Source organism: Pipra filicauda, unplaced genomic scaffold, assembly GCF_003945595.2.
Source record: "Pipra filicauda isolate LSUMZ 115617 unplaced genomic scaffold, ASM394559v2 scaffold53_size3534045_pilon, whole genome shotgun sequence".
Lineage (NCBI taxonomy): Eukaryota > Metazoa > Chordata > Aves > Passeriformes > Pipridae > Pipra > Pipra filicauda.
The window spans coordinates 1,124,512-1,137,468 of NW_024104687.1; the positions used below are offsets into that span (position 1 = coordinate 1,124,512).

The following is a 12,957-nucleotide window of genomic DNA, read 5'->3' on the forward strand; positions in this document are numbered from 1 at the left end:
CAGGACAATCCTGCTTCCCCCTGCTGGCACCCCGTGCCCCCTGTTGCTGTGGGAGAGGCTGAACATGGCTCTGTGCTGGGCAAGGTCCATGCATGCCCACGGGCAGCTGGCGAGCCCGTGCCCAGGAGCGGAGGGCAGCCGGAGCTCCGGGCTTCCTGCCTCCTCTTGTTCCTCCATGTCTCCCATGAGCACTGTTTTCAGCTGGGGTCCTGTTTGTGTTGTTGTCTTTAAACATCATTTGGAATGTTACCTTCAGCCAGCTGAAATTATTTCCTTTTTGCCCCCTTACAGAGAGGGTTTATAAATATTGAGTTACGCAGGAAGCAAATTCTCCCGTTATCAGATTGTTCTGCAGTCACTTTTCTTTTCCTCAAAAGCATAATGGTGACCTTTATCAGTGCTCAGTCATTTGTTTCCTATTAAACACAAGTGATTAAGATACTGTTTGGCTCACTGGGAAGAGTTGCTGACCTGTTTTGTCTGTAAATGTATCTTTAAATTAGGAGACACCTGAAACTGGTAGGAAGTGGGCATTAAGCGGCTTCAAGTTCCATAAGCACAGCTTGCAGTTTCCCAGTGGGATGTGGTAAATAGCCATCACCAAGATAATATTAATTACATTATCTCCCAGAGTGGTCCCCAGAGGTGCTAAAATAGTACATGTGCCACCTGGGCTTAGATGCTTAGACATGAAGATCAGCGTTTGCTGCGTCATGGTGGGAGCTGGATGAGATAAGGAGGCTTGGATTTTCTGGGTAGTTGCTTGGGGTTTTGCTCTCGTGAGTTTAAAAATCAGAATACCATCTAAAGCAATGGCTGGATTTCTTTTTTCTTCCCTGACACCTTAAAAGGAATGATAATAACAACCCAAAATATGAATTTCATAAAACACCTGGACAGAAATGGTTTCTTCCAGCAGAGACTGTGTCTGCCTTGTAGATTTGTTCAGCTCTTGTCTGTCTGGTGGATGCCAGGTGGGCACATGCCCACATGCAGATCAGACCATGCTCACATTTTTTAGCCCCACAGACCCAGCAGCCTTTGTCCCCTGGGCATTGATGAGTGGCAGAAGCAAGAAGCAAACAAATATCCTGTTCAGTGGTGGTTTGTCACTAACTTCTCCTTTGTTAATGAAGCTCAGCAGGCCAGATCCATGTGGGATGGAAGTGCATTGGCCTCGGAGGTGGAATTGACTCTGACCTGATAACCAGACTTTTCCGTCTGGGCTGGAAAAACATGAACCTGGTGGTTTGTTAGGGACATGCTGGCAGACACTTAAAGACAGCAATGCTCAAGGCACCATTATAATTAGCTCAGTCAGAGACTGAGCACATAGATTTGCTTGAAAACCAGCGTGTCTGTTCCCTGGTCATCATGACCTCTGTGGAAAACACTGCTGAAAGAATACTTACACTTTAGTCTCCTAATGCAATGTTACACGTCCTTGTTGTCAGAGTTACATATTACCACTATTAATTAAAGGTATCAGCATGTCCCATAAGGAGGGGAGTGACTTATGACATAAGAAGTGACTTTATGGTTCTCAGAAACTGACTGGTAGGTTGATACTCTATTTTTTAGTATTCAAAAAGTACTTTTTCCTTGTTTACAAAACTTAAATTAGGCACCAGAGGGATTCACATATATTTGGATGAATGGGAAAGATGTGCCCTTCAGTCTCTTTCACAACAGCTCAAAACTAACATAAGCACCTTAAAACAAAGGGAAGCTTTCATCCTTGTTCCTACAGCTACACATGAAAATCTGAATTGAAGTGAGATTGAGCAACAAGCAGAAAGTAAATAAGCAGACCTGATTCTTGTCCGTGGAAGAAGTTGTTTCAGTAGAAAAGAATTAGCCAGCTTCACAAAATGTCACTAACTGGATGAAAGTGGTCCCCTTGTATTTCCTGGTTTCATTACTCTTCCCATTGTGGCATCTTCCACTCAGAGATGTGTTGCTGAACCGGGGTTGTACAGGACAATAACAGAGGGATGTTTTCTGGAGAGGGAAAATGTAAAGAAAAATTTTGCTTCTGTAATATGTTCTGGTTTGGGGGTGTTTTTGTTTGGCTGGGCTTTTGTTTGTTTGGGGAGTTTTGGTTTTGGTGTTTGTTTTTTTTTTTCCTATTGCATTCAGTTTTTCTTCCAAATGGGAGGAAACAAGCTCAGGTTGATTTTCATGGTGCAATTCACACTCTTCCAATTTTATTTTACTTTTTTATGCTTGTATTTTCAAAGATCTGGATCTGAGGGGTTTTTTTAAATATAAGCCAACAGTCTTTCTTTCCAAAGCGAGAATGATCTGTGGCTGCTTGGCCAGGCCCAGAGGGTTCTGGTTTGTGCTGGAGTCAGCAGCAGTTTGCTACGGTGACTTCGTTTGACCTGTGCTGCTCTGACGGGCTGGGACTGGCAACAGTCTCAGCTCCAGCCATCAAAACATTCCTTTGTAGCCAAGTGTCCTTCTGCTTTCTCTGAAATATCTGGTGTCAGTTGTAACAAGAGGGGAAACAGGCGTTCGTCACCATTAATTCGCTGGACAATTAAGCCGCTGATCTCTGACCTCCTGCCATTGTTGGCTTTCAGAGCCAGGGTAAAGACCCCGCAGATATCTGTTCTCTGTCATTCCCTGCGAGCTGTCCTAGTATTTTATTTACTCAAAGGCTTAGCTTTTGCCCACCACCAGCCAAATGTATATGCTTTGTAATAAAAATGGCTAATAAGCTGTCCCAGGCAGTGACATTAATCTCTGAGTGACGATAACAGCAAGCAAAGGGAACAGCTGGCTGTCAGGGGAGCATGGGAGCAGGAATTATACATTTATTTAGATTTATGTACATATTAGAAGTGTCTGTCCCTGGCTGCAGCTGCTTTTGGTGCTTTGGGCTACGTTGGGCATCCAGACCAGAGGCAGGGGCTTTCCAATGCGAGGTGGGGGATTGGCGCATGGTGCTGTTTTCTTCTTCTTTCCTCATCTTCCAAGCTATGACAGTACCCAGCTTTTGCTCTCTCCTGGAGACCCTGGTGGCAGGATCATTGTTCTTGCTGGCCTGTTTCCACTGCTCCCAGGGGGCTGATGGCCCAAATCAATACCTTGTTTTAATTCTGGCCCTAGGGCTGCGGTGAGAGCCAGTGGAAGTGCAGGACTTTGTGAGCAATGAGGAAATAGTTAATCCACCCCTGGCACAGAGCTCTGTTTTGTGTTTGTTAAGAGGTGCCAGCTCTCGGGGTCGTGGTGGGTGGGTGGGAGGCGAGGCAGAGCGGGCCAGCTGCTTGCATGATCTGACGCTTACGCCATGCGGCCTTCGAGCCTCATTTTTCAGTCGCTGCTTTTGAAGCACTTCATTAGCTAATCAGAACCCTCTGCCTTTGCTTTACAACAAGTTTCCTTGTTTTTTGTCTTCTACCTCCTGATTTTCTTTTTTTTTTTTTTTTACTTCTTCTTTTTGTGTTGAGTCCTTCAACTGGTAGCTATAGTAACACCCGTGAATGAGTGACTGTAGTGCACCGTCACAGCCCACTCCCCTCAGCAGAGCTCTGCCAGGCTGTCACACACCTGCAGTGGCTTGGCACCCTCTCTTATAGGGGTTTTTCTGAACAGCAGACACAGTCTTAGTTAGCTTGGGAGCCAGCTCCATCCTCCTCACTATTTGCAGCTGCAGCCCACAATATATTGTGGCAGAAGGAGTGAGTCACTGGCAGAGCAATCTCTTGCAACAGATAATCACAGATTACCTCCATTAACCTGAATCCCTTCTGTAACCTTTTACAGTGATGATCCCAAATGCTGACGCATACAATACTGTTACCATCATGTCTTGGGCTGTCAGTAGTTTTTGAGGATGGTGTTTTTCTATGATTTCAAGAGTGATTTATCAGGGCGTGCCAGCAACATCTACAGAAAGCAGCTGTTGGTACCTTGTTGCTGGACGAGACGATGCGGCCAAAGACAGGCTTTGTAGCTAAGTAAGGGGGAAGTCCCCCCTAAAACTGGCCATGTGCTTTCATATCAGTCCTGTGCAGCCTTTACACCCTTTCCCTGCCATCCATGTAGAATCTCTTCCCTCCCAGTCAAAGTCTGCACCAGCACCTTTTCCCCTCTGCCAACCTCTCACTGCAACTGGCAAATTCTTGCTGTAACCCGGCATTTCAGGGGGGCTTCATATCCCTCTCCAGGTTTCCTCTACAGCATATTTGAAGGACTTGTCATATATGTAGGGTTTAATTTATGCTTTATGTGTATGTCTCAGAATCTGATGAGTTATTGACCATAGAGAGCAGGGAAGATGGGCCGGGTCATTATCTGCTTTTGTGGTAAAGAAAGATGTGTCTGATCCTGATCCCAGGCAGAAAGTGACCCATTCTGACACATGTTATGATGCTGTACTTTTCTTCCTTGCTGACTCTGGAAGCAAAAGGGCTGAAGTGTCACAGAAGAGAAGTTCCTCTAAAACAGTGTAGCCCAGACACATCTACTGAGGAAGTTCCCAGCCTAGTTTTCACAATTTTTAGCTTTTTTGTATCAGCTGTCTGAGATGATATGTTGAGATCTGTTGTTGGTGTGTTGAGAAGGGAGGTTAAATCCAGCCAGGCATGATTGAAGGACACTTCTTATGGCTGTTGGGCTATCTCCTTGCTCTGTGAGACTGACTAAATGCTCCTCCAGACCACTGCAAAAATACAAGAACACCACAAGATCGAAACATACTGGGGACCTGATGACATTCCCTCAGTGCCCTTCTTCTCAAGTGCCCACATCAGCTCCTTTGCTGGGCTTGTGTCACTGATGGGATTAAATGTGGGAGGAGAGACTGTGGTAATGCAGAGATTTGGTAGAGTATTTGCACGTGTAGGCAGCACAAAGGGGCTGCAGAATTGCTTTGTATCAGGCTCTAGAGCTGAGACCTGTGTGTTGCATTCCTAAACATCTGGAGTCTACCAGTCTGCCTGCCAGAGAACAGGGCTGAGTACTCAGGGGCTTGAGGGATCTGCTCTTCTGCCTCCCTCACCGAGACTCTACACTATTTCTTTCTTACTTTCCTGGTGGCTGTTTTCCCAGCTCAGACATAAGCCATCAAAACTGAAAGAGTGTGCCGTGATTTATGTATGGAAAGCAAACCACATCTGTATTTCTGGGTTCTTGTCAGAGCACCTCAAAGCTTTACTGATTCTACCAGTTGGTGGAACCAACAAATCAGTCAGGCCTAATAAAACAGCCTGTCTCAAGTAATTAATTTGTCATGGCCTTTACTAAAAGTCTTTCCTTTAGCCTTGTTGGTAAGTGCATTTGTGTGGGGGCAAAAAACCAGAATAGAACATAATTCTCAGAGCTTGGCTACAGACTGCTGATAGGAACACTCAAATTCTCACCTCCCATCCAACTGGATCTCCTCCCCACAGCTCAGAAGTACTCCTTATAAAACTCAAATGTCAGGAACACAGAGGCTAAGTTCTTATTTTAGAGACTGCAGAACTATTTGTGGGAGAAAAAGCCCACACAGCTCTTTGACAGGGACAGTCAGAACCCACATCGTTCCCTGCTCTGGAGTTTTTGCATGTTTTTCCTCTGGAACTGGCACCATAGTTTTCAGGAGAGCTGAGCCCCATATATTTGCCTGTAGCAGGGCAGGTTTCCTGGTGTGTTCCTTCTGCCTGTCTCGTGCTGCCCATTGTGCACTTGTGTTGGTAAAGGTCAGAATTGCACAACATGGAGCAGCAGATCAGCAGAGCCTCCTGAGACTTGTAGTAATTTGTATCAGTGTCCAACTAGGACCCACACGTCCCTACAAGGTATTTTGGGTTTAGGGGCCAGCCTTAAGAATATTTGGGTTGTTTGAGGAACACCCAGGGCACCACACAAACTCCTGGGCAGCCTACACGGGCTGCATGTGGGTGATGAGTTCATGGAATCATGGAATATGCTGGCTTGGAAGGGACCCACAAGGATCAGCAATTCCAACTCCTGACCCTGCACAGGAGCACCCCAAGTTGCATTTGCAGGTTTGGGTTTGGGGGGCATCAGTTGGCAGCTTGCAAACATGTTACTAAGCAGGGTAATAAATGTATGGAACAGGTCATAAGTTTAAAAAGGCACTGCTTAAAGAGGAGTTCCTTCCTGGAAAGATGTTATCGAGCCCTATTCAAGCAGGATTTCTGGAGCACAGGTTTGCATTCTTACTTTGGAAGAATGGGAAGCAGGTCTCCTACAGTCAGTGTAATTCACAGCTGTGCAAATTAATTCGAGGGAACTGGTAAGGAATGTGAGAATTTAGAACATTCAGATATGGGGAGGCCACGTTCTTTCTTTAATTCTCATGTACTTCGAAGCGTGTGACAGTTGGGAACATTTCTGACAAAAGAATCTTCCTTTCGGAGAATGAAGTTTTGTCAAAAATTAAAGGGTTTGCAAGAAAGTGTCTTCCTAAAAGAAGAAAAAAAAAAGATTTAATTTTTCTAACTTCTTATTGACACTATAGAAACATCACTTTAATGAAGTAAAGAGTGTCAGTTTACCATACCTGCTCTGTTCCAGTGATACAATATCTTAATACTCTATTTGATATGTTCCATGATAATGTTTTGACGTTAAAGAACTGAGATGACTCAAATGTTATCGCAAAGAAATGGTTTAATTTCTTTAAATCAGAGTTTTTGTAGAACTTTGGGATACTGACTCTCAGCTCCAGTTTGGAGGAAGGTTCCACTGAGGGCTGCAGTGTTTTCAGAAGGGTGATAACCTTGATTCTCCACAGCTCTGTTCAAAAGGTTGGTCTCCCATAGTAATCATTGATGCTGAAGTGTTGCAGTCAATTTTTTTCTGTCAGCTACACCACTGATGGACAAAATCAATGCTTCCCAGCTTCAGACGTCATAGCCTCTGCATGTTCCTCCAAGAGAGCTTACAGATCCAGAAACAGCTTCCAAGGGAGCACAGTGGCTCCACATTCACTTGTTGCATGGTCTCTTCTATTCTTGTTGCCAACTACAATGTCAAATATTATCCAGGCACCTTTCAGTTTGAAGCCTCAGTTCTTCTGAACAGCCTGTTGGAATACCCAGGACATGGGAATGCATTCTAAACACACCAAAACTGCCTGGATTTGCGCCAGGAGCACAGTTTACTTTGAGGTCAAGAATAAGAAGTTAAAATTTTGGGCTGCGCTTAATTGTACCGTTTTAGATAATAGCTGGTTTTATTTTTGTAAGATTTACTGTTTGTTTTTTTTAATAGATTGTAAATCTTCAGTATACTTTGTATCTCCTGGATTATTTTTGTTTGTGACGTAAAAGCCAGCAATCTCTACTTGCTCACTCATCAGCTGCAGATAAACACAATACAGTTAAATACAAAGCATAAAAGAGAGAGACACCATAACAGACAAACTAGAGGTGCTTATGCTGGGGAAAATTGAGATGCACTGAGGGAAATTACATCACCAAACAAACTGCAGCAGTGAATTGTACACCCAGTATATGTGAACTGGCCCAAAAAACCCAAAGACAACTTGTTGAAGTAATCTCAAATATGCATTAAGAATCCCCAGGGGAGGATGAAGGCAGGGTTGTATGGAGAATGCCACAGACTGGGATGCCTACTGGAGACTAACAGAAAAAATTAAAGGCCTGTTTTTTCAGTTTGGTTAAGATCCTTTGAATGTGCTCTGACTAGACATAAAGGTAGCTTATGTAAAGGCTTCTTTATATTCCTAGAGTGGTACCAAAATGGCCTTGACATATGATAGTTAAGCCCTGAGGATCAATCTTCAAAGACTAATCCCTTAGTTTCCTCTGTCCCTTCAGGGCAGTGGATGTTATTAAAGCATACTATTAACAGTATTATTAACATATAAAATGTGTAGTTAAAGTTATGTTTCAGCCATTTATCGGTATTTACAGCACTACTTGATCTCTTATTTAAATCATAGGTAGACATCCCTGCCATTAAGTGTTTGTTTATGAACAGTGACTTCTGTAAGCCAATGTTAATAGGACTTTAGATGCCAGCTGTATACAAAGTATTTTGCCCTCTGGTCCTCTCTCTGGTAGCCAGATTGCAAAGCCAGCCTGACTCTGCTGGGGAGAAGCTTGCATTTTTGCTTATGAAATTCCCCTCTCTGTGGTTCTGAAGGCTTAAACATGAAATACATCTGCTATTCATTTCCAAAAAGCAAGGGGATGTTTTACACAGCGGTTGTCAGGCTGAGGTATCTGTAGGAACATGCAGATGATTTATGAGCAAACGCGCTGTGACAGCAGGGAAGATGGGCACAAAACTCTTATCGTGGTCTGGGACTATTTGGAGCCGTGTTCAAAAAAAGGCTGTGGGAGATAAAGGCAGATTAGCATCGATAAGAGGAGCTGTGTAACATGATTCTCTTTTGAGGGCATGTTATGGACTTTTTGTTGTATCTTATAAAAGAGAGCCTCTCAGAGGCATTGCATCCCAGTGGATGGTGCACACCCACCTGCTTTTGAAAATCCAGCCCTCATACTCTTCTCATGTGCCTTGGGCTGACATAGAAGGGGATCCATAAAGAGGTTCCTGATGGTCTTGTAAGTGCTTGTTTTAAGCACAGGTTGGTCAGGAGTATCACCTAAGATCTTGTAAGAATAAAATAGGGTTCATGGTTTGGGGTTTTTTTCTGCTTTGCCAGAGGAGGAGGGCAGGATGAAGGGAAGAGAGCAAGCAGTGATTTTAATTCTTTGAAAACAAGCTGGTATTATTTGGTAGTGCAGCTGAGTGTAGGTGGCACTAATATGAAAGAAGAATAGTGAACCTGGGAGAACTTCCATGTGAAACAGGTCTAATAAGGGTGAAACTCTTTGCCTTGGGGGCTAAATGTGTTAGACATGAAAAATGCCTAGGGGAAAACAATGGGCTGATAAGTTTTATTCATGCTGTCTCATTAGGAAGAGGCACTGTAGGAAAATAAGCAGATTAAAATTGGTATTCTTTTCCTTCATAAATACATGGTTAAACTCTGGGACTCCCACCCACGAGGCATGCAGGTACCCAACAGTTCAGGGCATTTACCAGGATCATGAGAACAGCCTGAATTTAAGTGACACAGATTCTTAAAAAGAAGAAGAAGAAATTGTTTGGAAGCAATACACCTTCATGTTTTGTTAACCATATCTAATTAACAGAATGGGGAGGAACATTCCTGCTTTTCAAATACTTTAGAAGCAGCTTTCCAAGATCTTCCTCTGAAACTGCCTTTGGTCTGTCCTGTACTGGACAGACCTTAATGTAATATGGCAATTCCATATATACCCTATATATATACATAAACACCTTGATGGGAGAGAGTGAGTAAAAGAAGCATGGTGAGGGGAAGAGAAGAAGAAACACGGATATCTTTTGAGTGGAAATGGGATGCTAACCATGATTTTTTGACTTTTAGTATTTTTTGGAGTTTGTTTCACTGCTTTCACGTGCTGTGCAATCAAGGCCTTGCATTCCAAGCATACAGAGCTCCCTACTCTTGTTGGGAAGGCCTTGGATGACAGCCTGGCTGCTGTTGCCAAACAGAAGACACCAGCTGTAGTCATCCTCCAGTGATGTGTGGGTAGTTCACCTAAACTGGGTTAACTAGATTGCAGTTAGTACAGTTGGAGGCATTGAAATTTTAGGCTACCTTGGGTCAGCCAGGCCTGGCAGTGTGGGATGTGATGCTGGCTTATCAACTTGAGCAAGAACAGAGCAACTGCAGGAAGCCAGCTCAGCCATGCTTAAAAGCCACCTTGCATGGTGGTGTGAGGCACAAATGCAATACGCTACAGGCATGATGCTGGAATGAATTCACCCAACAGTATGTTTTACTCTGTGCTGTGAAATGTCTTCAATCAGCAGAGCAGGAGCATGGCTTGGTGCTGTCCTTAGCAGGATTAAAGGGCTCAGCACCTTGGCTGCTTCAGCTTCTTCTTCAGCTCCTTCCTCTTTCTCTGATTTTTCACGTAATTTTGGACAAGCCACTTAATATCTCACAGGCTCAATAATGTGCAGGTATTTTCCTGTCTCCTCTCAGTGTTAGGAGAATAAGTATATCATGAATAATGGAGGGGGGAAAAAAAGTAGGTACTTTAGGCTACGGGTAGCTCCTGCTTGCAAATGTTTTACATTTGTGCCTCTGGTTATGTCTCTCTCCTTGCAGGCAGAGATCAGAGCTAGATTTGCCATGTGGCATCACAAGATGATATGAAAAAAGCCATGTATTTTTCAGTAGGTAAGATGTAGAGCAAATGCTTTTGTTTCCTGCAGGACTGGTTGACATGCTGGAGAATTAGCTTCAACCCTCAGTTTGCAAATGCTGAGTTGTTAAGTGCCTGCCAGGGAGCAGAGCTGAGATTTCCTGCTTTTGCTGGCAGCTCACCTTTCATCATCAGCAGCAAACCAAGATTTTAAAGCAGTCAGACCCTCCAACCCCACATGATGCAACTCACATCTAATACATGGCCCTCCTGTCAAGTCTTGCCCTGAGAAGCTGCCTTGAAGTTTGCAAATCCTGGGCAGAATAGATGGTGCAAAGGCAGCAGTCAAGACAACGTGTGAAAAGCTTCCCTCTGCAACCTGCACAATGACTGACCTATTCAGAGAAACCTCCCCTTTTAGCTTTTAGCTCTGCTAGACAATTTACTCTGTCTCAGCTGTCTCACTTCATTATGTCCTTCAAACCCCCCAGAATGAAGGTTTGGAGCCAGCAAACCCTGCTGGCTCCACGAGAGAAGCCGGGAGCGGAAAGGTCAGGTCGATTAAAGCACTTGATCAGAATCTTTAACATAAAGACGTCACAGGCAAAGCAGCAACGCTACTTCACGCTCAGCTAAGAGCAAATGATTCATCAGGCGAGGCTGCTTATTTTTGGAGGATGGCCACAAAAGAGGAGAGAACACGCTGGCTGTATCGATCACGGTTGTAACAGGGGACCGCAGAGCCCTTCTCCGGTTTTGATGGAAATTTAATGTCGGAAATACATCATCCAATGTAAATATATCAATATATGCTTTACATCGAGTGGATTTTAAAAGTGTTCTGGCCCAGCTTAGCGGGATCGTTTCGCCCCTGCACAAATCTCAGAGCTGTCACTTCGAGCCAAGGGCTGTTTTGCAGTGGTCTGCACTGCTTGATGCTGTGCTAAGATGCAACCCTTTTGTGAGGACTTCTGTGACGGTGGCCGGAGAAGCAGGTGTGCTCTGAAATCTCCAGTGCTCGGGCCTGGAAGGTCCCACCTTCAGTGGGTGAAGATGTACCAGTGTTGAGCAGAGGGACCCTAAAGGATACTTTCATCTGGCTTACTCCCACTGCCTCTTGTGTCCAGAAATGTTTGGAATTACTGTTGGAGCAGGCACTGCTGCCCAAGCAGCTGCACAGCCCCAGAGCAGAGAGCTCCTGGCTGTCCTGCTGCAGCACCCCTGTCTGTCAGATCCTTGGGAAGAGCAGAGCAGGTCCCTGCAGTGGCAGAGGCAGCAGCCAGGAATGAGGGGCACATGTTTGTACATGGAGGTGCGATGATCTACTCTAGAAGTTGACAGCCTGAGGAAGGGATCCAGAAATCCAGATTCAAACCCTGTAACTGTCAAAGGGGGATCATTCATCTCTAACACCAGTCCAGCAGTTTCCCTCCTTGCTTTCCCCTTCCTTCCCATCCCTCCCCCAGTGCTAGATAATATGTACTTAATTCATTTAATTCCTGTGGAGCTTTGACATCAATGCACAGAACTCAGAGCTTACAAGAGTTCTTGGCAGGCAGGAGGGCCAACCGTGTCCTGGGGTGCCTCAGGCACAGCACTGCCAGAAGAGAGGGAGAAGAGGGACAAGCAGAGGTGGCAGAGTTGCAAGAGTGGGCTTTTGGGAGATGAAAGTCAGTGAGGACCCTTTGGGTTGCTGAATCCAAGCCCTGTGGTCACTGGCAGCCGGAGCAGAGCCATGTGCCTCAGGAAGTGGTGAACAGATGATCACAGTGCTCACCCCAGCCCACAAAATGCTTCTCAGCACCTTGTGTACTTAAGACCCTCAGCGTGCAAGAGCAAGGGAGCAGGACAGCCTCTCCGATGCTGTGGCTGGAGGGATGGGAAAGGAAATTACTTTAGCAGCAGTGTTTGGGATGCACTGAAGAGGTGAGGTGGGAGCAGAATTCATTACAGACCCAGAGGGTACATCTGTGTTGCATAATACTATGTAGTGTGGAGGCAGTCACAGCTCTCTGTGCTTTGCTGGAGTCTGATTCCTGGAAAGGGTCTCAGGGCTGTACTTCTGATTGTCTAAACAAGCTACTTCCTTTATGGCTAGTGCAGGTATCTCTGCTCTACACTGCATACTGTAGAAATGCAATCAGTTTCTGTGATTGAGAAGTTTTAAAATAACTCAAGGCAGACTCTGTGATGGGAAAACCATTGGCCACCAAAAGCAAAGGAATAAAATTGACATGCAAAAGAAGCCCTCCTATGCCAAAGGTTCTGTGTGATCAGGAACACCCCACAGAGTGCAATACTTGGCATTTTTTTCTGAGGGTCATGTTTCCTCTGTGGTGGTCTGCAACCTTTTGAGTCAATGCTCTCCTAATTTAGCCTGCAATGTCATGTGGGACCTAACACATCCTCAGTCTGCAACTGTGACTCTACCAGCCCCTCTACAAAATTAACTCAGCTCTGAATTAGTCATTTGATGTGCCAGTGCATGTAAAACAGACTCAAGTGAATCAGATTTTGTGTGCAGGGACTGAACTGCAGCACAGACAGAGACTTGGAGAATCCCAGCCTGCCTCTGGGCTGTCTCATCCAGAGGGATAGTCCCAGCAAGGAGCAAAGTGAGGTTTGCTGGTCAGAGCCCCCTGGGCAGCTCAGATGTGGCACCCAGAGATGCCAGGGGTGCCTGCAGCGAGGTGTTTATGGAGAGACATGGATGAGGGAGATTTATCAGCATGGAAAGGCTGAGGGTCTCGTTCAGCCAGAGTTGGAG

The 12,957-nt window shown here is 45.0% G+C and overlaps 1 protein-coding gene across 1 annotated transcript in view; it reads left to right on the forward strand.

Moving 5' to 3' along the window:
- Nucleotides 1–12,957, forward strand: part of GRK5 (G protein-coupled receptor kinase 5) — a 156,501-nt gene that overhangs the window by 51,079 nt on the left and 92,465 nt on the right. The window lies entirely within an intron of this gene.